Here is a 27,244-nt window from a genome sequence, read left to right as displayed (position 1 = left end):
CTCAGATAAACTCCAGTCACATATTACTGCTGTGCAGCATGTTGGAGTGATATACCTCCCCCCAGCAGTTGATCAACAATGGGAATGGAGCAGGTTAGCAGTTCCCTGCTCCTATGCCCCACCTAGTGGTAGATATGAAAATGCCAACCAATAATAAGAAATCCAAGTCCGGCTTGGGACTCCTCCAGTTACATGGGAGTAGGAGAAACAAAAGGTTAGCTGAAAGAAGTTCTAATGTGTAGCGCTGACTCCTTCTGAAAGCTCAGACTCAGGCACTGAGATGGCGCCTATGCACCAATATTACAGCTAAAAAAAAAAAAATTTGTTAAATGGCAGAATAAATTATTTTCAAAGAGAACAGTGTAATATAGTAATAAACATTATATCATAAAAATCATGACAGAACCCTTTTAAGGAGTGATTTGCACGTAAGAGTCAAAAATTCTCGATTTTGGTTTTAAGGCAGTGCTATGTTTTTAGCATTTGGCATTGGAATAATTTCTGTTTTAAGAAGGCATTTACTGAATAGCTTTCATTGTGAAGGACTCTTTAGCTCCTTTCAGCCCTTCTTAAGGTGGCCATATACTAAAGCATCCATTTGTGTGGTGAGGAAACATTCCCTGATATGCCCTACTTGAGGGGGGCAATATCAGATTGATCCATTTGTTTGGCCTGAGGGCCAAACATTCAAATCACATTGACAGGATGCAGGCTGCCACATCAATGAGCTGATACGCTCCCCGCCCAGGACCACCTTTACCATAACTATGATAGATACATGGTACTAAGTGGTACCCTTCTCTGTGGTTAAAAATATTTGGTTGCCCAAATCATCTGTACATTTATCATTTCATCTGATCTCTTTTGTCAGTGTTTCAAGCAGAACATTTTGCGTTTTGTATGCCCTAGTGCAAAACTATCCAACTAGAAGACTGAGGTCAATTGTGCTGCCCATGTTCTAGATGTCATTAAATATCATCACCCCATTTATCAGCTCTATGTGATCTGGAACGTGAACATACATATTGGATTACTGATTAAGCTGAAGAGTATTGCTCTAGATCAGGGCTGTCCAGCTGGAGACCCACAGGCTGAATGCTCCCCTTTATTTTGCCCCCAGTACTGAGAAGGAGATTAAAAGACTTATTTGCATGACATCCTCATTTAATATAATCAGGCCCTGAAAATCTGGAATTTTGCAGTTTTGTCCCACATTTCAGAAAGTTGCACAGATCTCCTATAGAGGACTGACAGAAAATCTCATTTAAATTGATTGTAAAGGTTCATGTAAATCAGAATGGCAATCAACTGACTTCTTTGTAGCCAAGTAATGAAGTTGTACTGTATGTTTGACAAACTATGCGCATCTTGCTTTAAATTACAGATACATTAAATGTGTTCTACTTTAATTCTGGATTGTTTGAAGCCTATGAAATAGATCAATTTAAAGGCTTTGGTAGCAGCTTGGGAATTCTTCACAATTACCTCAAACCGTTACCATGTGCCCTTGTGCCATATGTAGCCCTTTTGTGTTTCTTACGTTGGGATTTGGGGCAAGTCTGTTCCACACAAGAGGAGATAGTTTCATAGTCACATAATGAGACCGTTGGAAAATTGCTTTTAATATGTACTTGGAGGGAAATATGTGAATATAGTTTCAGTACTGAGTAAGGTCACATGCTGCATTTGGCTATTTAGTAGGGTTCAGTGGGGTTCTACTCAAGTCAAGTCAAGTAGGTTTTTATTGTCATTCCAACCATATACAATACAGTACACAGTGAAAGGAAACAGCGTTTCGTATCCAGGACCAGGACCAAGATGCTACCTACATGTAACACATGAATTAACAACCCAACATAAATTTTAACAACATAAATTAAAAATATTGTGCAAATAATTGCAAAGTGCAGTTCAGGTAGGTATGAACAATTGTGAGATAGTTTTAGATCAGGTGATTTTCATGTGTGTGTTTGTCTGAATGATTTGTGTGTGTGCCCAGTCCCTTTGTGTTGAGAAGACAGATGGCTTGTGGGTAAAAACTGCTACATAGTCTGGATGTGAGTGCCCGAATGCTTCGGTATCTTTTTCCAGATGGCAGAAGGGTGAAGAGTGAGTGAGAGGGGTATGTCCGATCAGCCACAATGCTGGTGACTTTGCGGATGCAGTGTGTGGTGTAGATGTCGAAGGCAGGAATAGATTTTAATGGTGACCAATACCAGGTAAAAATTTGCTCCAGTTCTAGTAACTCACAGAAGCCAATCAGCATGTAGTATTTATGGTCTGTTATCGGAAAGCAAACATCTGACTGGAGGAGACTTTGTGCTTGTTATGAAACTGTCCCCTTTCATCACACAACAGGAAGTCTTGAAGCTCATACAACTGGAGAACCAAGGTTCTGGGTATCCCTAGTTGTGGATCGTTGTGCAGTATCCAGACCAGGCACTGCTTGGACCAAAAGAGATGTTGCATTATTTTAAATAAAGTTGATCTGTCCAACCAATCACCTTTTTAACTTTGTTGACCTGCAGCTTTTACCACCTTTACAGCCTCTGGCTGCAGGTTGATAGGGATGTAGCGAACCCGTGCAAAAATGTTCGCGAACCCATTCGCGGACTTTCGCCAAAACTCGCGAATATTCGCGAACTTTGCGAACCCCATAGACTTCAATGGGAAGGCGAACTTTAAAACCTAGAAAAGCCATTTCTGGCCAGAAAACTGATTTTAAAGTTGTTTAAAGGGTGCCACGACCTGGACAGTGGCATGCAGGAGGGGGATCAAGGGCAAAAACTTCTCTGAAAAATACTTGTAAAAAAAAGCGCCAAAAAAAAAGCGCCAAAAAAAACCCGCCAAAAAATAACGCAAAAAAAAAAAAAACGCAAAAAAATAACGCCAAAAAAAAAACGCAAGCTATTCCTATGTATATGCATAGGCGATAAAACGAAGCGGAAAAAACGCGGCGGAAAACCAAGGAGAAAAAACGCGGCGCCAAAAAAAAACCGCGGCGAACCCAAAGTGGCGAACATCGGCAAAGGTCCGCGAATTTGCGCGAACGCGAACACCCGATGTTCGCGCGAATTAGTTCACCGGCGAACAGTTCGCTACATCTCTACAGGTTGAGTACTGGAACAACAGCTGAAATGCCGTGGTTTGCCCAGCACTATTACAAAGGGGCATATTTATTAATGTGTGTAAGCCAGCATCACTGCTGATGTTGCCAATAGAAACCAATCAGCAATTAGATGTGAATGGTGACCTACAAGTTAGAAACAAAAGCAAAGATCTCATTGGTTGCTAGTTGGCTTACACACTATAATAAATCCCCCAAGCCCCAAAGTGTTTCTGTTGCCAAGTAGTGTAATAGGGAGACCTACTAAAGTGCACTCAGACTAGCAGGGAGGTTGTTAAGTGGCCCTAAAAATGATGTTACAGAGGCTTTACCCCCAATTTATGCTGTTATGTCTGCTTAATGTACGTAGGGTGGAATGAAACCCCCGTGCCTGAGATCCTAGTACTCCAACATTCCCAGGCGGCTGCTGAGCAACTAACTGTCACTAAATATTAGTTTTCTAAATAAAACACCTGTCTAAGTTCAAGAATTCCTGGCGTCCAAGTTATCTGTGAGAGTGTGTGTGTCTGCCTGCTTGTCCCACCAAAGTGTCTGGAGCCCCGAGTGCCCACATTCTGTGCCAGCGCAGAGCTAGTCTTGGCCTAAAAGGTGTTACTTTTAGTAACCTGCAAATATACCCAGTGTGCTCGGCAAGTAAAAGTCAGGAGAATTGGCAGCGCAACCTATTCTGCACATAGAAAACTGGAGAGTCTGACAAATAAATGTGTTGCGGGGCAATTTCATCTTCTAATGATTAAATGATTTCTTTGGAAGCGCACTAATAAGTATGTGTTTTACACTGCCTCCCGCTGATTTCTTGTTAGGGCATCATAACTAGTGATGGGTGAAATATTTCGCCAGGCATGGATTTGCGGCGAATTTCCGCGTTTCGCCATTGGCGGATTGTTTCGCGAAACGGATGAAAAAATTCGCCGCAGAAAAATTCGTTGCACGTCCAAAAATTGTCGGCGGCGTCAAAAGAGAATAGTCGCGAGCGTCGAAATAATTGCCGCGGGCGACAAAATAATTGCTGCACAACAAAATAATAGCAGCGGGCGACGAAACAACAGCTGCGCAACAAAATAATAGACGCGGGCGACGAAACAATTGCCGCGCGACAAAATAATAGCCGCGGGCGACAAATTTTTTTTGTCGCACATAATTTTCGGCGTTTCGCAAATTTTTCGCCGTTTCGCGGATCTTTTGAAAGATTTGCGAATTTTTCGGCGAAGCGAAACGGAACAGATTCGCTCATCACTAATCATAACCCAATAGGAGGGCTACGAGAAGGGAAGTTTGAAGTCATCCTGAGAGGCAGTAGTGGTAGATTTAAGACTACAGGTTAGAGACCAAATCTTGCGTATAAGAGGCAATGTAGGCGTACAATTCTGCATCCCTTTCTTAATAGGGTTGCCACCATATCTTCAGGCCTGTAAGGGCGGATGATGTACAGAGTAGGGACAGATCTGAAAGGGGGCAGAGTTATGAAGTTGTCGGGGTGGAGTATTGATGTTGTGGGGGAGGGGCTGGGCAGAGGCAGCCCAAATTCATTGACTGTAATATTGCCTGTAAATTGGTAATACCGGCCTGGCCTTAGTTGGTATTTTACTGGCTAGGCCAATAAAACATCAGCCAGGTGGCAACCCTGTTATTAAAGGAAAACTATACCCCCAAACAATGTAGGTCTCTATAGAAATATATTGCATAAACCAGCTCAAATGTAAAACTCTGCTCCATGTAAATAAAATATTTTCATAAAAATATACTTTTTTAGTAGAATGTGCCATTGGGATCATATGATTCACAGTGCACACAAACAAACCAAGGCACACATACATGCTAGGCCCCATCAGCCAATTAATGGACAGAGTTCTGCCCTTTACTCCCACACTACTTCCTGTTACAGTCAGAGCTGCATTATTTCCTGTCAGCTGATCTCTGAGGGAGCACCCAGCCCATCACTAAATGGCAGCTCAAGGGAAAAGATATAGAAGGGCAATATTTACTGATATATATATTTCAGTTTGGTAAGGTTCTTTAAAAGGTCACTTAACATAATATAAACTATCTGTTGGTTAAATATTCATTCTGGGGGTATAGTTTTCCTTTAACAATTCTATTAAACTCTATTTGAATACAAAAACCATAAAAGGGCCATTTAAATAGACACTTCATTTTCAGAAAGAAAGATGAAATGGAGACACATCATTTATACTCAAAACAGTAAGAATCCTGGGAAATGTTCATTGAGTGTTTTGCTTTGTTGTGGTTTACGCTATAATCTGAAGTGTTCCCACTGAATATTTCAACACAGCCACAATAGCAGCTGGTGGGATCCCAATCACAGACTGGCATTGCCATTGTTATAGCTGTTCCATGTAACACAGTAATAAAGCCTGAAAAAAGACACAATTCTATCAGTACTATTCTTAATTCACTAAAGGAGTCGGCATAAGAATCTAACCTAAGACTCTGGGTCACGGTTCATTGGCTGTCTCAGCTCACCTTTATTTGGCTTGCTTCATTTTTTTCTCTTTTCCCACAGCCATAAGCACCCCCTCATCCTTAGAGAAATAAAAAAATGTTACAGGTTTGGTTCCAGTGCAGCGCCAGTTGCAGCTAAGTGAGAGGAAAATGTAACTGCTTCTAAAATGCAACATCTTTGAACAGAGTAAATTATAGCCAAGTCCAAAATAACAGTCACAAACACAAAAAGTTCCCTATATCTCCAGTATAGATGGAAAAGAGCCCCCTGGCTTATAGTGTAAGGATTGCCTAAACTTTTTTTTCCAGTCTTTACTTCTAATGGTTCTCATGTAGTATTATTAGGAGCATTAGTAGTTGTTGCGAAATGGAACTGTGGTTTTCATGATTAGGGCTAGGTCAGTTGAAAAAATAGGCAGTAACGTATCTATTATATAGACCAGGGGTCCCCAACCTTTTTAATTCATGAGCCACATTCAAATGTAAAAAAAAATTGGAGACCAACCCAAACATACACAAATTTCCTAGGGGCACCATTTATAGGCTGTGATCAGTGTTAAACTGGGACCCCAGGGGCCCACCAGAAAACCTTATCTCCAAACTAATTTTCCTCCTTTCCTCACTCAACCACTTCATTCTCCAAGTCTCTTTTATTTACATACTAGCATCTATCCTTCTATTTATTGCTCCTCTTTGTTCTCATTTAGAAATAGGTAATAGCCATGAAGTATGCCAAATGGTTAGGAGCAGGAGCCCACTGACCCCTGGGCCCACTGGGAGTTTTACTGGTATCCTGGTAGGCCAGCCCAACACTGACTGTGATTGGCTATTGGTAGCCTCTTCATGGACTGGCAGCCTACAGGAGGCTCTGTTTGGCAGTGCACATGGTCTTTATTCAACTAAAACTTGACTTTATGACAGGAATTCAAAAATAAGGACCTGCTTTGAGGCCCCTGGGAGCAACATCCAATGGGTTTGTGACCAACACCAGCTCCCAGACACTGGTTGGCAATCACTGATCTTCAGTTGCCTATATAGGAAACAATTCCCTCCAGCCTGGTTACAGGCACTTTCAGGTAGATGCTGCAGCAGGGGTGGAAGGGGGAAGGGTAAGCAACTTTTTTTGCACTGTTTTTGGGAGACGCAATTCCGTCCTCCGCACTATCAGTATAGACCCCTCAACCAGTTCCAACAATGAGTTTTTTAAGCGTGGAGGTGAGGGAGGTGCAAACAGGAAGGTCGCCTCAAGGTGACCTGGTTCCCAGAATTTCCCTTGCCAATGGCAAGTGGTAAGGACAGGGCTGGCCTGCACCTTCTTATGCTGTAGCTCCAAGTGCATCTCTTTTACCTCTTAGTACTCTATCACACCCCAGAGGAAGGTAAATGACCCCCAGTGTATCTGCAGATCTCATTTGGCACCCAGGAAGAATGAAAGCAAAAAATAAACATTCAACATGAAAAAAACAAGGGTATAGTGCCCACAGCATACCTCCATGGCAGAATCCCTTATACATCTCCCATTCAAATGAGTAGGAAGCAGATGTAGGTGGTCAAACCGCTACATGTGCCATTGGCTTTATAGTGAAAAATAAATACATTTCATGGGATTATTTGGAACCATTTAACATTTTTCCTGCTGAACTACGTGCCACCGTGTAAGAAAACCGCACAGCTGCCGGAGCAAGCCTATTCAAACAACATAGTGGGCACCTCTTCAATCTACTTTGTGCATACTTGCTTTGAAGGCAGAGGAAGCCCTTATCGAAGTGCTATATAAGTGTCCAAAGCACTTTCGGAATAGTTTATATTGGAAGCACAAGTGGATTTTTGATCATAATTAAACGTTTAGGATGAGTAACTTATCAGGGCAAGTTGAGCGGACTTTGCCAAGCATTCGGCCTCTCTGTCATTTAAAGTGAGTGAGAAGAAAATAATTATCTGTCGGAGAGAATAACAACCACATTCCTTTAGCGTAAGCGCATAATTAAAAATAACGTAAGGAACGGCTCGAAAGCAAATTCATGTTTAATAAATACAGTTCACTTACTGATAAAAAGTCTTGTTTTCTGGGATTTCTTTTTAAACTGAGCGATATGTTTCTGCAGCAGGGAAGGAGCCTTGAACGCATCCAGTTCAAAGGAAAACAATGTTTAAGATGAAAGGGAAAAACATTTGAAAAATGTTTTTGATAAACATCTTGTGATATTCACTCACAGACACAGACGAGAAACTCTGAGAACAAGACAGAACAGGACAAACCAACACACATATATATATGGAGTTGTCAGGTAGGTGGCTTAAGTGATTTAAAGGGATATTGTTATTGCAATACCAACTCATAACATACTTTTGTAACAAAATCTATTTTTTAAAAGAGAAAATAGAATTGTTTATATTTAACTTTAAAAATAAGACATCAGAGAGCCCATTGCAGTTCTTTCCCAGAATTCCCTTAGTATCCTGAATTGTGCCTCTCTTTACTGCTACCCTGCAATACCCTGCTGATTGTAGGTCCTCCTCCTCACCAGCTGCTGTGACCAGAGCCTTGCCTGCTCAGCCTGGCCTCAGAATAATTAGGGTGGTTTTAAGAAATGGGCAAAATGTTTGATTTCTCAGGACCCACAAGAACTGGGAGCCCAACATCAAACCTTTTATCTGCTATAGCTTTTGACTAAAGCATTCCCGAGAACTGGCAGGCCACTCAAGTTGGTCCAGAGCAGAGTGCCTGGACTTCATGTCTACTTCTTGAACCAAGGACTATTTCTTTGTTTTCTACCTTATTAGATTCTCTTGCTTGAGGGTAGTTCTATTACAGTTTTCTTGGGGCAGCTGTGTGGAGCAACCAATGAGATGTTGGCCCTCAAAATAATGAGGTTGTTTTTTATAAATCTGCAAAAGGGGCAATTGCCCAGGGCCCCCCAAAAATTGAAGCCCGCAATCAGATCTTTTATCTGCTTTAATTGGATATTGTCATTATTTTCATGGTCAATTTTTTATTTCTAAATTTTTTATTTTAAAATGTATTCTTGAACAAACAATTTGTTTTTTTTTAGCTGTAATATTGATGTGTAGGCGCCATCTCAGTGCATTGTGCCTGAGTCTGAGCTTTCAGAAGAAGCCAGCGCTACACATTATAACTGCTTTCAGATAGCCTATTGTTTCTCCTACTCCCATGTAACTGGAGGAGTCCCAAGCCGGACTTGGATTTCTTACTATTGAGTGCTATTCTGATACCTACTGGGAGCTGCTATCTTGCTCCCTTCCCATTGTTCTGCTGATCGGCTGCTGGGAGGGGGGATATCACTCCAACTTGTAGCGCAGCAGTAAAGTGTGACTGAAGTTTATCAGAGCACAGGTCACATGGCTGTGGCACCCTGGGAAGTGAAGAATATGGCTAGCCCTATGCACTATTTCAAAATGAAATTGAAATAAAAAAAAAAACAGATTCCAATGCAGGATTCTGCTGGAGAAGCTCTATTAACTGATGCATTTTGAAAAAAAAACATGGTAGTCCTATTTATGGTTGCCACCTGTCTGGTTTTGACTCGGACAACACATTTTTCAAGGGACTGTCCAGTCAAAACCTTTTGCCCAGTTTTCAACAAATTCCTTGAATTGTGTCAAGCAGTTGCAATAACCCTGCCCCTGACATAATCAAATAGATAAAATTATATTAAGTAATGATGGCACGACGTGGCACTGAAGTCATCACCCCCTTTGTTTAGAACCCAGGGCAGTTGTGGGGGGGAGAACCAATGAGACATTGCCCTGGGTCTACTGTTTTATTAAGAAGTGGCAGGGGTTTCTTTAGGCATTTCTCTGCGAGTTAAAACATGTTATTTAAAAAAACATCCCATAGGCCAGTAGCTTTAGATGGTTTAATGAAGGCCATATACACACTTAAAATAAATAATTGCCATATTAACTTGAAAAACAATCAGCAGTGAAAATATTATTGAAAAGTGATTAATAATGATTAATGGAGTTAGGAAGGCACAATTTGCAATGTTTTTTCACGTTTTTGCCAAGTGTTTTCCCTCAATTCCAATATAATTGAACACGTGTGTTAATAAATGCGCTATACTGGCTGTTATTCCATTCTGGATATCATGGGTGTATAATTTTGCACAATAGTTAGCACTACTGCTTTGCAGAGCTGGGGTCCTGGGTTTAATTTCAGCCATAACACAAGAAAAGGGAAAGTTGTGCTCAACCACTAAATTGTAAATCATTAGGCGGGGGTGCAATGAGGCTGTGACCACAAAATACATATAAACAACCGCAAAAAATCCTCTGCACTCACCCATTATCAATATGTAGAAATAGGACATTAGGACATTTTTGTGCATTCAGCTACTAAGAAATGCCTTCCCCCCCCCACCCCAAAAAGAGGGATTGTTTGTCCGTACATTGCAATATACTTCAAGCTGGCCAACTACGTCAAAGTCATCCCTTCTGGCCAGTCCTACACTGACTGACCTATATAAGTAATTTAAGATTAGTACTGAGCAAAGGGACTAAGTTTTACCTGCAACATGCTTGCTTATAAGGTTAAAACTCCCATATGGTTGCACTTTTATTGGCTTCATTGGGATCACCTGACTGTAGCTGGGGATAGTGGGGGCTACAACGTGGAGCTGGCCACTGCTCCTGTATAAACAATAACACAAGAAAAGGGAAAGTTGTGCTCAACCACTAAATTGTAAATCCATGTTGTAGCCCCCACTATTCCCAGCTATAGTCAGGTGATCCCAATGGAGCCAATAAAAGGGCAAACATATGGGAGTTTTAACCTTTTATGCAAGCATGTTGCAGGTAAAACTTAGTCCCTTTGCTCAGTACTAATCTTAAATTACTTATATAGGTCAGTGTAGCACCTGAAGGGATGACTTTGACGTAGTTGGCCAGCTTGAAGTATATTGCAATGTACGGACAAACAATCCCTCTTTTTGGGGTGGGGAGGGAAGGCATTTCTTAGTAGCTGAATGCACAGAAAGTCCTAATGTCCTATTTCTACATATTGATAATGGGTGAGTGCAGAGGATTTTTTGCGGTTGTTTATATTTAATTTCAGCCACTAACTGCATGGAATTTGTATGTTCATTCCATGACGGGGTACTCTGGTTTCCTTCCATGCCCAAAAAACATACGGGTGGGTTAATTGACTCCTTATAAAACTGACCTTAGTGTGTGAGAATGTGATATGGACCTTAGATTGTAAGCTCCACTGGGAGAAGGACTGATACAAATTATGTATAATCTCTGTACGATGCTGTGCAATATGTTGTACTTTCATGTCACACAACTTTATTGTCATTTTGTGGGTGCAATAAAAAATGTGGGCAGTGAGAGCCCTGTTCTTACTCCCGTGGCAATGACGGGTAACATTTTATGGCAGACTGGGACAGGGAATATTTCCAGTTGCAGCTTCACTTTCTTTTCACCAGGAAGCAAGAAATGCAGCACAACAGTGATTCCCCCCATGGAAAGTGCACATTCCAGATAAGTGTTCTGCCATATTCTCTACAGACAGCGATACATAACTATTTTAGTCTCTTTGTGTGTTGTCCAATATTTTTTCCCTTAAGGTAATTTGAGAATTGAGATAATTATGTGCACATTTTGTAGTTGTCATCGCTGTATCTGCCTTTGGTACTCCAAATGCTTTGATCTGTTGCTGCTCCCTTCAAAGAAATGTAAAAGTTTATGTGGTGAAAAACTAATAGATAATTGCTGTATCTAAAGCGGGGTGCCCCAATATATATAAGGGCTCTGGCACACGGGGAGATTAGTCGCCCGCGACAAAACTCCCTGTTCCAAGCGACTAATCTCCCCGGATTGCCATCCCACTGGCGAAAATTTAAATCTCCGGTGGGATGGCATACGCGGCGGCGCAATTTCAGAAGAAAGGAAGAGAATCGCCTGTATGTACCCTGGGCTGGGGAGATTTTCTGCTAATGGGAGAACCAGCCTGGGGTATCAGGTAAGTGATATTAATTACTGGGGAATTCCACCTTTCCTTCTCCTTGAATGTGTATTGGGAGATACAATTTATAGTCTCAAGAATGCATTGCATGAGTAAAACAAGTGAGAAATAACAGACCCTGACAAGATTCCCCCCCCCCCCTCTAAGACATGACTGTCATTGTTTCAAACAACAGATAATAATAGGCCTTGATTATCTACCCCGGGGTGCAAGTGCAAGAGTGGTTGTCCCCATCGGGAAGCCTCCTTGTACCTATGAATGACAAGGTAAGGGGTGGGAGGGGGGATTGCTGCATGCCTCTCCCACACCACCTTGCTAAGAGCTGAATAATGCAGTATAAGTGTTGTATTAGTGCTCTGAAATGGAGCACAGAGGTCTGCAGCTATTTGCATGCTCCACACTGTGCAAAATGCCAATTATGGAATTTGTTCTGCACTTTGCCCAGTGTATGGTGCATTGTAAAGGAGTTCACTTCAAAAGCCAAAATATGGGACAGTTATTGTAGTACAGGTATCGGACCCCTTATCCGGAAACCCATTATCCAGAAAGCTCCGAATTACGGAAAGCCCGTCTCCCATAGACTCCATTATAAGCAAATAATTCAGAATTTTAAAACTGATTTCCTTTTTTTATGTAGAAATAAAACAGCACCTTGTAATTGATCCCAACTAAGATATAAATAATCCTTATTGGATGCAAAACAATCCTATTGGGTTTAATTAATGTTTTATTAATTTTTTAGTAGACTTAAGGTATGGAGATCCAAATTACGGAAAGACCCCTTATCCGGAATACCCTTGGTCCCGAGCATTCTGGATAATGGGTCCTATACCTGTATATATAAATCCAAATTATTACGGTGCAAATTAAACCCTCTAGTGGCCAAAGAGGGAAACAATGGCTAAATATAAATCTGCACCAGAACAAAAAGTAAAAAAATATGAACTTTATTAAATTCCATTAAAATAAACCCCATGTACAAAGCCTAACGCGTTTCATACTTAGCCAGCACTTGATTATGATTAAGTTATAGTTAGGCATTGTAAAGGAGCCCTAATGCCTTCCTCTGAATTATCGACAAGCAGGGTCGGACTGGGGTGTGTGAGGCCCACATGGGCTACTACCCCAGGGGCCCCCACAACCCCTCTGGTGCCCCCACTGCACTCCTACTCCCCCACCACCAGCCCCTCCTCCCTGTACATGCACCTTATACTTACTTTTGCCGTGATGTGAGAATGAGGGCAGCGGGGAGGGCAGGTAGGGATCGGGTCTAGGTCGGTGGGACCCACAGCATTTTTTTCCTGGTGTCTCGTCTGCCCAGTCCAACCCCGTCCATAAGCCAAACATGAGTATAATCGTGAAATTGATCGAGGTGTGTTTTTTCAGCCTCAGTAACTCTGTAGGTCATTATTTAATATAGCTGAGGATTTGTCCTGCACCAGAAATCAGATTCCCAAGCTTAAAATAACAACATAGAATAAATCAAATTTAACTAGACAAAGAGCTCTATGTAAAACACACCATATAAGACATGAAATAACTCTTATTCTTTATCAATTTTTATATGTTCATATATTACCAGTAAGGCTTTGTTCTTGGGGGGATAATAGCTTGCAATAGGCCAATATTCTACTTGTTAATCATTCCAGGACATTCTGCATTGAAAACTGATATGTGTAAGTTAGTGGCTGTAAGACCGTCTCTTGCCAAAACATTTTGGCATGTTCCTAGCTGTTGACAACAGATACTTCAATACAAAGAGACTCCACAGAGCAATAGATTTACAAGCACAATATATACATTGTAGTAAGAGAAAACAGTAACCGGGCCAAATGGCCAGCTCGTCAACTCCTGCCCAGGGAATTTATTATTATTTGGGTGTATAGCCGGTTTAAATGGCCGCTATCCCTTCATATTTTAGCTTTCCCTTTGGATTTGTCTAATATTAACAGTAAAAGCTGTATTTTTAATGATTGTCCTTGATTCCTCCAACTTCCCCCAGCTTCTATCAAGGTGTTATTGTTTTAGTCGACAGTTTCAGCCTTGTCTAAGCTGCTGCCATTGTCCATCAGGCTGGTTAGTCATATGATTTGCCATCGCCGTTTTATATTATTAACCTTTAATAAGGGGTCATGGCCTGGCAGACTAGGAGAAGGCAGCAAACAACAAATGCCTAACCTAACTATGCCGGTATAGCTGCAGGAATGCATTAGGTATTATTTTATATTAATTTATTAAGGCTTGAGAAGGAATAAGGATTTGTCTTTTCTATGGAGGTAGCACAGTTCTGAAGGAAAGGCCCTGATGTTTCTCAGGGTTTATATTTAGGATTCAGATTCTAGCAGAACAAAATTGTGCAATGCATTCTATCTTCCTGCCTTCTATCCTATTCTATACTAAAATTACATGTTGAAAACAGTCTTGGGGGTTATTAAGCAAGACTGGACAAATTTGCACCTGGGCAGTATCCCATGACAACCAATCAATTTTGTTTTGGAGCTAGTTGCAAAAATCTAATCACTGATTAGTTGCTGCCCTGAAGCGAATTTTCTCAGTGAAGATATACAAGCCCCATGTGTTGTGTATTGCTCTGTTAGTTATCCAGACTGCTCGGGACCTGGGGTTTTCTGGATAAGGGGTCTTTCTATGATTTAAATCTTTATACCTTAAGTCTGATAAAAAATCATTTAAACATGATATAAACCCAATAGGATTGTTTTGACACTGACCCAGATTAATTATATCTTAGTTTGAATTAAGTACAAGGTACTGTTTTATTAATACAGAATAATAGGAAATCATTTTTAAAAAACTGCAATTAAAGTGGGAGATGGCCTGGCCTCTCCATAATTTGGAAGCCTTTCTGTATAAAGGCTTTCTGGATAATAGACCCCATACCTGTTCTATACAACCAACCACTTTCCTTCTTACTGGCCTCTGCTTCTTTAGCCTTGCCTAAACTCCTTTGAGTTGATTTTTTGACCCAGGTGCAAAATACCACCAATGCTATTTTGCATAGCAATCAATCTATATATAAAATATATTTTCAGTAGACCAGAACAAATGTACTTGTTGTGTCTTTCTAGCCAATAAGTCTTGTCCTACCCATGGGAGGTACTAAGGGGCTGCCAGTGGGACAGAATGGGCATGGCCACAAATAACATAGTGTGTGCATCCATTAGAAGCCATTGCAAAATGGCACCCATTGTGTTACTGCATATGCAGTGGCGTATATGTGTAGTGCTGGGGCAATGGCCTTACAGACTGGGACAAAGCAATGAAAAGGATAAAACTCATATACTAGAAACACACAAAGGGAAATGGTTAAGGGGTCTAACAGTGCTTCCATTCAACCCATTCCTTTTACCTTGTCTGTGTGGCTGAGAATCACTAGCAAATGAGCAACAGGGTGTTCATTTGATTATGTTAGAATTAATTCTATTTATCCTTTATTGTAAATTCCAGCAGGGGAAAAAGCAGACCATTTGGAGCCCAGCAAAGAATTGTCAGCTTTTTAAATAGTCGGGGAACAAACAGAGCCATGGAGATAATGCAGTTAGTGGAATTGTGTTTTCCTATTTGATTTTGGAGAAATTGCTATGAGCAACTGCAAATAACTGCCAAAGATGTGTTAACATAATTAAAAAGCAGCCCAGACTCACCGGCTCAAAGTATAATTTTGCCTTTATATTAATCCTCGGCAAGACTAATGGTTGAATATGCGGTGTTGTTTTGGGCACCAGTTCACAAAAAATGGACATTAATGAACTGGAAAAATTCAGAGGCAACACTAAATTATTAAAGGAAATAGGTAATTTTAGTCATAATGAAAAGCTCCTTGTGTACACTTTCATAAGCGAGGACACGAAAGCTGTTTGTAAATGGATTCAAGGTTAAAGCAGGGAGCTCTCTACAAGGTCTTCTTGCTCTCGCCAGAGCTGAGCAAGGTCATTTCTCCGAATAAAAATAAGTAAGAGTTCAATTTCAGCAACAGAAAATTGTGTGATATTAAATACACAATGAAGTAGGAACATTTTGGCACGTGCAGAATAAATCTTCAATTTTAACCATTTGTGTCATGGCTGTTTTCATTTTGCATTTTGGCAGACAACTGTTTGTGCCGCTTAGATCACAAAAAGAACTCAAAATCATAGAATTCATGGTGTTGGCACTATGGTACCTTCATGGAAGTGACATTAATTCGGTTTGGCACTTAAACCTATGCCATCAGTAACTGCAAAAGTGCAATTTCACGCAATTTTCCACAATTCCAGCATTGTTGTGGTCATTACGGGGGAGTTGCACCTAGTGTGGCCAATGCGTTAAGATTAGCACAACTGCACTCGCACTTCAGCACAAATTCGGCTTGATCATGGAACAGGAGGCAGAAAGGACTGAGTGGCGCTGAGAACTATATGAAAGTGCCCTTTGATGGAAATACATTTAATGAATGGGCTTTTTCACACAAATGAGTGCAGGGAAATGTGCTCAAATGCAACTGTGGTAGCAGACATAAATAACCCCTAGTACCTTTTATTGCATATAGGGGCTAGTTATTAAACTTGGACAATGGGAAACACGTAAAATTCTAGCTCAATTAATTATTTTTTTACCCAAAATGCCATTTTCTTTCCCAGAATTCCAGCAGAACTATGTGCACCTACTAAGTGGGGCTTGTGTCTGCTCCATTAGCGGGGGGAAAGTCTATGAAAGATATTGTTACCTGTAGAGATGTAGCGAACTGTTCGCCGGCGAACTAATTTGCGCGAACATCGGGTGTTTGCAAGTTCGCGAACTTTTAGCGATGTTCGCAATTTTGGGTTCGCCTTAGCTGGAGCCAAATTTTGACCCCTCACCCCAGAGCCAGCAGATACATGGCAGCCAATCAGGCAGCTCTCCCTCCTGGACCACCCCCGGACCACTCCCTTCCATATACACTTACAAGAGGGCACTGCAGGAGAAATAATAGGTATCTTTCAAAACAAAGTTAACAATCAGCAACAGCAAGAGGGGCTTCAAATAACAGACGCTTGGGTTAAAGGGCTTCCCTGTTATTTAATTCCAGTAACTCCAATATGTGCAGCTTTAGCATATGATTTATTAGGTGCCTATCATCTGAGTGTGTGGGTGCAATTGCAAAGGAAGGGGGGGGGGCTGGAATAAACATCTCTTCAAAAGCAGGTACATCCATTGACCCTGTACTTTGGGTCTTGTACCTTATTCAGGTAATAGCATGTATAGAGGAACATGTAAAAACAGGGTCAGACGGGGGGTGCAGGGCCCACTTGCTGCTGCCCCAGGGTCCCCGCACCCCCCGAAGGGACCCCCTGCCATGCCCCTCAGGCCCGCACCCCCCTCAAAAAATGCAAACATGACCCATGCAAGGTTTGAACCTTGACAATCATTTTTGATCCTAACAAATGTGGCATTTAATTATTTAATAATAATTTAAACTTGGACTTACCTTTAACATGTTTCTGTTTTAGGATTGAGAAAAGTAACATATTCTAGATCGGATTAATATTGTGGCCAATAAAGATTAAGGAAAAGTATTTAAGTTAAATAAATATTTAAAATGCCATTGTTATAGGTTTATTAAATTTACTGCTGCTAGAACCAGAAGTCTTAGCATTGAGTGTGGCTTTCTCCTGTAGGAGACCTCCTGGAGCTAAAACAGGAACACATGCTTCCTCTAACTGGCATAGAAAACATCTAGCAATGAAGATTGGTTTTGTATAAGGCTTGTGCAGGGACTGATCGTACATATGTGGGAAGCAGAAAGGTAAAAGATAGGCAGACCTTGGAAGACTACCTATGTGAAGGCACCTGCCTTCTAAATAGTGGGAGAAAGGAAGCTAGGTAGGGTCTGACCTTCTCAGAAGCAGGAAGCTAAGTAGGGATTGGTCTTCTCAGAAAAAGGAAGCTAAGTAGGGATTGATCTTTTTAGAAGCAGGAAGCTAGTTAGGGATGATTTTCTCAGAAGCAGGAAGCTAAGTAGGGACTGATCTTCTCAGAAGCAAGAAGCAAGGTATGGACTGATCTTCTAAGTACATGGGAAACAGGAAGCTAGGTAGGGACTGACCTTCTCAGAAGCAGGAAGCTAGGTAGGGACTGACCTTCTCAGAAGCAGGAAGCTAAGTAGGGATTGATCTTCTCAGAAGAAGGAAGCTAAGTAGGTATTGATCTTTTTAGAAGCAGGAAGCTAGGTAGGGACTAATCTTCTCAGAAGAAGGAAGCTAAGTAGGGATTGATCTTTTTAGAAGCAGGAAGCTAGGTAGGGACTAATCTTCTCAGAAGAAGGAAGCTAAGTAGGGATTGATCTTTTTAGAAGCAGGAAGCTAGATAGGGACGATTTTCTCAGAAGCAGGAAGCTAAGTAGGGACTGATCTTCTCAGAAGCAAGAAGCAAGGTAGGGACTGATCTTCTAAGTACATGGGAAACAGGAAGCTAGGTAGGGACTGACCTTCTCAGAAGCAGGAAGCTAGGTAGGGACTGACCTTCTCAGAAGCAGGAAGCTAAGTAGGGATTGATCTTCTCAGAAGAAGGAAGCTAAGTAGGTATTGATCTTTTTAGAAGCAGGAAGCTAGGTAGGGACTAATCTTCTCAGAAGAAGGAAGCTAAGTAGGGATTGATCTTTTTAGAAGCAGGAAGCAAGGTAGGGACTGATTTTCTCAGAAGCAGGAAGCTAGGAAGAGACTAATTTTCTAATTACATGGAAAAGAGGAAGCCAAGTAGGGACTGATCTTCTCAGAAGCAGGAAGCTAAGTATGGACTGATCTTCTTAGAAGAAGGAAGCTAGGTTGGGACTGATCTTTTAAGTACATGGGAAGCAGGAAGCTAAATAGGGACAGATCTTTGAAAGCAGGAAACAATGTAGAGGGGAGGCTTTTCAAATATCTAGTCTGCCTTTTCTTCTTAATTCCAGTACTTTATAAAGCCGCCTGTTGGGATTATTAATCTTCTATTACTTCTAGTACATAGTACTTTCCAAATACCTATTTTTAAGTGGAAAGTCTTCTGTTCAGTTGCACCTAACACCAGTTTGTAGTCCATCTTTCTATGAAATGAAAGGATAAAATGGTTCCCATAAAAGGATTCCACAGGAGCATTAATAATACCCATGTGGAAAAGCCATGGAGGTGTCCTTTTTACACTACAAGCTCTTCAAGAGAAGACATTCCTTCATCTATGTTTCACAGAATTTCTAGCACTTATGCATGGTTTTACCGCACCTCTTGCAATGTATTTTCTTCACCTGACCTTGTTGATATCGCTTAAATCCTTGTTCTTGCTATATATATATGGTAGGAATCTTAAGTACTGTGGTTGCAGAAGTATACCATTATATAGTGATGACCTTATTTACCAAAGGGAGATTACAAACATAAAGAAAAACATACTATATGGCATGCAAAGAAGGATGTCACCGCTTCATGTATTGATGCCATTAATTAGAGGTACTTGTGCACAAACACTCTCCTTATGCTTGTTCATATTTGCGCCGTGTTATTGCAACCACCCAGTCTGTTGTGATGACTTAAACACAAGTGCGCCTATTGACACAGGGGAGCTACCGCCATGCTGAGGGTGGTGATAATTCCAGGGTTCCCACTGGGGGCTGCATACATAAGTGCAGAAGACATACTCAATAATAACAATAATGGAATCTCCTCTCAGATAATATTGAGAGCAAGTTCATCCAAAGTGCAAGAGCAATTGTGTTTGTTATAACGCATCAGCCCCAATTGTGCTGAGCGCAACCAGAATTATACTGGAACTGTGAGCAAACCATTGCATTATGGGTAAAAAAACATTGCATCCGGAATAGCACTGTGCACACTGCACTTGCATTCATGATTAAGCCTTAATACCTGAGGAATCACTTTTTTTCTAACATGTTGTAATATTCCAGCACTGCAGTGTCACGGCAATATCAATACCCACAACAGGGTGAGCAACGGAAAAGAGAGATGATAGGTGCTTGGGAAAACAAACTTGTAGCCCTTCACCAGTTTGACTGACAACATCCACCTGTTAGCAGCATGCAATGAGATCTCAAGTACTCCATGGGGACATCCCTTGATTATAAAAGTGACCATAAATGGCCCAAGAAGGACAATATCTAACATGTGCATGGCCTTCTATTGTTTTATAGGCGGAAATGTGGAACCTCTTTACTTCCTTTTTCCCCAACCCATGGAAATGTTTTCATCAGGGCCAATAATGCTGCAATCCACCCTGATCGCAGAACTATAGGTCTGGGGACAGCACCACTGGCCATGCATACCTAGATCATAGGGTAGCATGATAAAAATGATCCAAACTTTACGATTAATCTGAGTATATATGGCCAACTGTAATGTAAATATAACTCTTTTTTGTGAATAGGACCACCTCATGATAAACCTATACCCAATACAATAGAAGAATTAACTAGATCATGGATTGGACATCCTTCTGATCTTTAAGTGCTGGGGAACTTTAACATGCCTCGACCAGTTAATCTCAGAGAGGAATGTTTGGAATGATGGTTAAATAGATATTATGCAGAGGCGTCACACCTTTGACTTAATCTTGCAATTTTCATTTTTCTAGCTTTGCCACTTATTCTGTGCTAAGGCACAATAACGGTTTAGTAAAGACAGATGTTAACATAAGCGCGCTCAGAAGCTAATAGATGTACAAGGATGTCTTGGCAGACTTCCCACCACTAGTTATTTATGCATTTTTAGAAAAAAAGAAAAGATCTTACAATTTGGCCTAAAGCAGAGTTCCGGTGTAAGCAGTTCACGAAAACACAGTCTCCTCAACATCTTAAACACACAACCAGATCAAAAAAATAGGCTACGACGAGAATTAAGTAGCTGACAGACACCATTTATTAAAGCTGTGGCCCAATGCAGGAAGAAAAAGTCCCATTAAATATCTTCCCCGAGTAGTAAAATAACTGTCGGACACAAGTAACTTTTGTGAGCTGGAATTCCCTTAGGAAAAAAAGAAAGCGCTTTTACAATCTTTCATCTCAGCATGAAAGCACGAATAAAAAGGTTGCTTTCTAAAGTACTAGGTGCCTGTGAGTTGCTGCTAATAATGTCAGCGTCTCTGTTTTTTAAACATGGGCAGAAAGCAACTTAAAAACCACAAGGGTTTAAAAATGTCTTTCTTTGACATTTTACTAAACAACACCAAAGCAGAACTGGCCTGTTGGTCAATGTAGTTCTGGGGGGGAACCTCAGAGCAAACATGAAACTGATTACTACAAGTTTGGCAGCAGATAAATTGCGATTAATGAAGGGCAGCCATACCCACATAAATAGTTATGAGAATACATATTGTCCAGAGGCACAAACTGGTTCATCAAATGGGAAACCTACAGTCCTTGCATGGAAACATCTGCAAGACTAATATCATGTAATGAATTGTTTTCTGCTGTAAAATCTAAGGATAAAATAATTCCCAAAGGCTTTGGACAGCAATGTAAACATTCAGACATCCCACAAAACCCTGGGAAACTTCTACTTACCTTTTCCATTTTCAAAAGATGTCTGTTATTTATATACATATAAGACTGGTAGTTTTGGCCAAAGTAAAACTGGATATTTATTGTTCAGAATGTGCACTGAAAATGAGGCAACATCCTGGCTTTATGTAGGTTGCAGACCTTTGATCTGACTTCTTACCAGCAGTAGGTGGGCTAGTTAGATTGTGAGTTAGGTGGACGTTGTGTCTTGGAATGGAAACCATGTTTATTACCCTATGGAAACCATCTGACAAGGGACCAGGAGCCATGGTGGTTTTGCACAGTGTAGATGGCCTGGAGATTGTCCTTATAAATAAAGTTTTCAAGGATAAATAGAAAATAAGGGCTCATATATAATGATGAGAGAATATACTGCTTTTTGCTTAGTATAAAAAAAATGTGGAAATTCATCAAAATGCATTGGAGTCAATGGGAGGTAAATGCTTGTACCAATAGTTGTGCCCATACACAATCCTAGCAACTTGCTTTGGGTGCCAATGTAGGTGTTCAGCTTACTCTGATGAATTGCATTCTACACAGCCCTGGAGTTACAGCAACCGGGGCAAGGCTGTAATTTCAGGGTTGTATTGGTGGGTTGTGTCAATGGACTCAACAGACTAGTGCTGATTTGGGCCCATATTGGCACATAACAACCCACAATTCCCCCTGTAATACAGCTGATTAAGTTAAATTGTTGTTATTTTTCTCCTGTATCTCTCCGGTAAAATAAACAAGACCAACCTAAATTAGAGGCACAACCTATTAGAATCCAAGTTGACCCTTTCCATGTACCATTTATAAACAATTCACCTCTCACCAGTGCCCACTGATTAGAATGGGAAATGGTCTGGCCATGGTGGTGACTAGCAGGCTCCATTTGACATTGGCTGTCATAGGTTTCTCTTCAATGGGAAAAAGTAATGAATGTGGTTCTTCTTTAGAGCCCTGCAGCAGTGAAAATCCCACATATGGAATAGGACAAAAGTCCTTATATTTCAGGTTATGGGTACATTATCCCTTATATATACCTTACACTGAACTGGTTTAATAGCCAACTATACTACTAATTAGTATGATAAATAAATATGAATAAAAAATTGTGTCTATTCATTGAATATAAAACAGTTCTTGGCACACAAATCTGTTGGGATTTCATCTAAGACCATTTCAATTAGTGGGCAAAAGGGCCAACTGCCCAGGGCCCACCATAAAACCTGTATAATCCGAAAGTAAAAATGTTCCATCTAAAAGCTGTCGAGGTATTAGAGGTTTTCATGTTTTTTGATGCTGTAACTTGTGCCACAATACAGGTATAGGACCCATTATCCAGAATGCGAGGGACCAAGGGTATTCCGGATAAGGGGTCTTTCCATAATTCTACTAAAAAATCAATAAAACATTAATTAAACCCAATAGGGTTGTTTTGCATCCAATAAGGTTTATTTATATCTTAGTTGGGATCAAGTACAGGTACTGTTTTATTATTACAGAGAAAAGGGAATCATTTAACCATTAAATAAACCCAATAGGGCTGTTCTGCTCCCAATAAGGGGTAATTATATCTTAGTTGGGATCAAGTACAGGTACTGTTTTATTATTACAGAGAAAAGGGAATCATTTAACCATTAAATAAACCCAATAGGGCTGTTCTGCCCCCAATAAGGGGTAATTATATCTTAGTTGGGATCAAGTACAGGTACTGTTTTATTATTACAGAGAAAAGGGAACCATTTAACCATTAAATAAACCCAATAGGGCTGTTCTGCCCCCAATAAGGGGTCATTATATCTTAGTTGGGATCAAGTACAGGTACTGTTTTATTATTACAGAGAAAAGGGAACCATTTAACCATTAAATAAACCCAATAGGGCTGTTCTGCCCCCAATAAGGGGTCATTATATCTTAGTTGGGATCAAGTACAGGTACTGTTTTATTATTACAGAGAAAAGGGAACCATTTAACCATTAAATAAACCCAATAGGGCTGTTCTGCCCCCAATAAGGGGTCATTATATCTTAGTTGGGATCAAGTACAGGTACTGTTTTATTATTACAGAGAAAAGGGAACCATTTAACCATTAAATAAACCCAATAGGGCTGTTCTGCCCCCAATAAGGGGTAATTATATCTTAGTTGGGATCAAGTACAGGTACTGTTTTATTATTACAGAGAAAAGGGAATCATTTAACCATTAAATAAACCCAATAGGGCTGTTCTGCCTCCAATAAGGGGTAATTATATCTTAGTTGGGATCAAGTACAGGTACTGTTTTATTATTACAGAGAAAAGGGAATCATTTAACCATTAAATAAACCCAATAGGGCTGTTCTGCCCCCAATAAGGGGTAATTATATCTTAGTTGGGATCAATTACAAGGTACTGTTTTATTTCTACATAGAAAAATGAAATCAGTTTTAAAATTCTGAATTATTTGATTAAAATGGAGTCTATGGGAGGTGGGCTTTCCGTAATTCAGATCTTTCTGGAAAACGGGTTTCCAGATAAGGGGTCCGATACCTGTACTAACAATTTAAATTTTTCATGTTTCTTTCCAAGTTTTTTTGTTCATGCTTTTCTTAAAAGGCTTTTTTAATAAATCACTTGACAATCGTGGTTTTAGAGAAAATGAGAATGCTAATAAATGGGCCTGTAACTAGAAGCAATTTCTTTACTTTCTGCCTATATCTGTATTTAAGTTTCCTGCTTGAGGATAGCTGTGGGGACCAACCAAGGAAATCTTTGCCCTGGGCCCACTGGTACCTTAAAGCGGCCCTGATGTTAAGACTTCATCACATTAACAAGGGAAACTGCCTTTATAGATAAGTTAAAAAAAAGGGTAAATGTTATTAAAACATTGTAAACAAATTAACAATTATATTTTTATAATAATGCTAATTAACATATTATAAATTTGAGAAATATTAACATGGTTTTATTAATGACATACCTAAATTAATTTATTGTAGTGCAAATCTGCGAATATACTAACACGAATGTTGAAGAACGCGCAGTCAGAAATACTCCACAAATGAATAGGCGTAAGGATTTCAATGCAGCCGTGCCTGCACAAATCTGCCCATATATAAGCGCAAATAGCACATATATACGCGCAAAGGGTGCACTTGGGCAAAAATCAGGCACTTAAAACACGCCCCTAGCCACACCCCCAAAAAACACATCATTGCTTGCGACATTATTGCCCAGTATTTGCGACATATGCATAAAAAGAACTGGCGGAAAAATAAATGAACTGACGCAATGTAACACATATGCAATCGGCGCATAATCATAATTGCGCCGGTGTGTGCGCTGCGATGCATTGATAAATGAGCCCCAGTGACTTTGTTATATATGTAATACAGATATGGGATCCCTTATCCGGAAACCCGATATCCAGAAAGCTCTGAATTATGGAAAGCCTGTCTCCCATAGACTCCATTTTAATCAAATAATTCAGATTTTTAAAATTGATTTCCTTTTTCACTGTAAAAATATAACAGTGCTTTGTATTTGATCCAAACTAATATATAATTAATCCTTACTGGATGCAAAATAATCTTATTGGGTTTAATTAATGTTTTATTGATTTTTTTATAGACTTAAGGTAGATCCAAATACCGGAATACCCTTGGTCCCGAGCATTCTGGATAACGGGTTCTATATTGTAGTACCAGGGCTATGGGGCTACAAGAATGGTGCTATCCACAATGGTCCTATGATACAAAGCACATAGTAAAATGGGGCCAGTGTAAGAGTAGAATCTATGTTGCCATTTTCACGTTTGGAGGTACCTCTCTCTCTGTGTTGTTGTTAGGGAAGGAACCTGATCCAGTGGGGGTGAGAGTAATGTTATTCGCCCAGCTAGGGTCTCTTTTTATCCAGTAGTTAACCAGTTGTAGACTACGGTGGTATATACTGTTTATATATATATATATATTTCTGTATTTCTTTAATAAAAAGCACACAGTAATAAAACCAATGGTATATTCAAGAGGAACTTGCTCTGGAAACCAAACATACCATTAATGTGTCAAGCTGAGCCAAGTGAAATAATATGCAGCTGGGAAGTGCCGCACTCTGAAATGGAAAACTGCAACCCCTTAACAGAATATTTCCTTAGAGAAAAGTCAGCGTGAGAGGTAGCAACAAACCTGGTTATTCATGTATGGAGTCATGTGGAGGTCAGCGGGGGGACCCAGCCGAAGCCATCACACGTTACAGGAAATGCTGGCTGCCTACAGAAGGCAATGTACCACAGGCTTACCTGACACCCGGCCTAGTAAATCAGCCCAAGCTGGCTGCAAATCAACCTCCCCCCATAACCTACTCGTGTAGTAAAAATAGAGGAAAAGGTTGTAGTATTAGTGGTCTTTTATTTCACACGGGCTTGTCAAAACATTTACACCAGGGACACGCACACTCACACATATTTTAGCAGTTAGCGGAGACTTGCCCAGGGGTCAACTGTAAATCTGTGAAATGGGGCACAAATACAACTCGCTTTGTAGAGTTCAGGCATCCAGTTAATGAAAGCTCACTCTATCCCATTAATAAGTTGGCTCAGAGGTAAATGATTTTAAAGGGGAACTAATGAGCAGAATTTGGGATTTTCCCTTAAAAACAACTCCCTACTTATCCAGTCATTGGTCTGGGGAGATTGTCTTCATATGATTCTTCATACAGACAACTGTTATTCAGGGTACATTTACTTTTTATAAAGAATTTAATTTAGCTGTATTTTGCATGTGATATGGTAGAAATGATATGACAGTTATCTAATCACAAATAATTACCCATTTAGTTCACTTTACCCCCCGCCCCCCCATCCCATTGTTTGCCAGCTGCAAGTACTTTGCACAAATAAGAGGCAATTTATGACCGCAAGTGCAATTTTGAGTGCATGTTTTTTGCCACAATGCAGCTTTTTTTCCCAGAATTCCAGTGTTATGGCGGTCATCAAGGGAGTTGCATCTGATGCAGTTGTGGTTAATGAGCTAATATTAGCCAAATTGTGCTAACTGTACTTCGACATGACTTGCACACCATTGCATCTACCATATATACTCGAGTATAAGCCGATCCGAATATAAGCCGAGGTACCTAATTTTACCTAAGAAAACTGGAAAAACTTATTGACTCGAGTATAAGCCTAGGGTGGGAAATGCAGCCGCTACTGCTAAGTTTCAATAATCAAAATAAATACCAATAAAATTACATTAATTGAGGCATCAGTGGGGTATATGTTTTTAAATATTTATTTCAAAGAAAAACAATAAACTAGCTCTGTAAGTGGAGAAGAGGGTCAACAAAAACAATATGAGTACTACCCCACACTCATTGCACATTGGCAAACTGGCAGCAGACCCAGTCCCGGAGGAGATGTAAGGGGAAATAAGTTGCTAGTGGGAGCCTAGGCCAGGGCACTGGAGGGTCTGGTTGCGGGGGGCCTAATTTGCACACAAAGGACAGAGGGTGCTAGTCTAGAGGGACCCAAGGCACCCGACTTGAGTATAAGCCGAGGGTGACTTTTTCAGCACATTTTGGGTGCTGAAAAACTAGGCTTATACTCGAGTATATACAGTAAGTCTGGTTGGTGGTATTTCTGGAGTGCAAGTGACTCGGCACCCTATTCTTTTGCAGACTCCTGTTGGAAACTTGAAACAACCGCCTTGTGTCAATAGATGCAGTTGCGCATGATTCAGAACAGGAGGCGGGAAGGACCAAGTGCAAGGAGCACCAACTGATGCAATTACCTTTAATGAATGGGATTTTTTATATGATTGACCATAGGGACAACCCCAACTGTCCTAGCTGTCGTAATTGACCCCTATAATGACCTTAAGCTTCACGTGTTTTTGAAAAGCTCAAGGCTATCACTAAGGGGCCTATTTATTATGCTGTGTAAAACTAAACTTAACGAAAAAACTGTGTAAAAAGCTGTGTAAAATAAATGCTGAATTTAGCCATCTGAATGCAAGATTTTACACTGTTATTTTACGTCAGTTCCGGCAGAAGAAAAGATGCACAAAAAATGAAGTTTTTTTATGCGGCAAAGCCTGGCAATGTGTAACGAATGTTGAAATTGAAAAGAACAGAGCAGAACCAAGTTAATTCTTAAAGATAAAACAAACGCATTGTTTCTTATTTGC

At 40.4% G+C, this 27,244-nt stretch overlaps 1 long non-coding RNA gene across 1 annotated transcript; it reads right to left on the bottom strand.

Moving 5' to 3' along the window:
- Positions 1–1,724: 1,724 nt before the first annotated feature.
- Positions 1,725–13,076, bottom strand: LOC116411589. The gene is made up of 4 exons (XR_004223226.1): positions 12,794–13,076; positions 7,638–7,707; positions 5,612–5,670; positions 1,725–2,442 (listed from the first exon to the last, which is right to left on the bottom strand). It is a non-coding gene; the product is annotated as an uncharacterized LOC116411589 (long non-coding RNA).
- Between the last annotated feature and the right edge of the window lie 14,168 nt (positions 13,077–27,244).

Source organism: Xenopus tropicalis, chromosome 6 (assembly GCF_000004195.4).
Source record: "Xenopus tropicalis strain Nigerian chromosome 6, UCB_Xtro_10.0, whole genome shotgun sequence".
Lineage (NCBI taxonomy): Eukaryota > Metazoa > Chordata > Amphibia > Anura > Pipidae > Xenopus > Xenopus tropicalis.
Note: the sequence above shows the minus strand (reverse complement) of the source record. Positions and strands in the feature narration are given on the sequence as shown.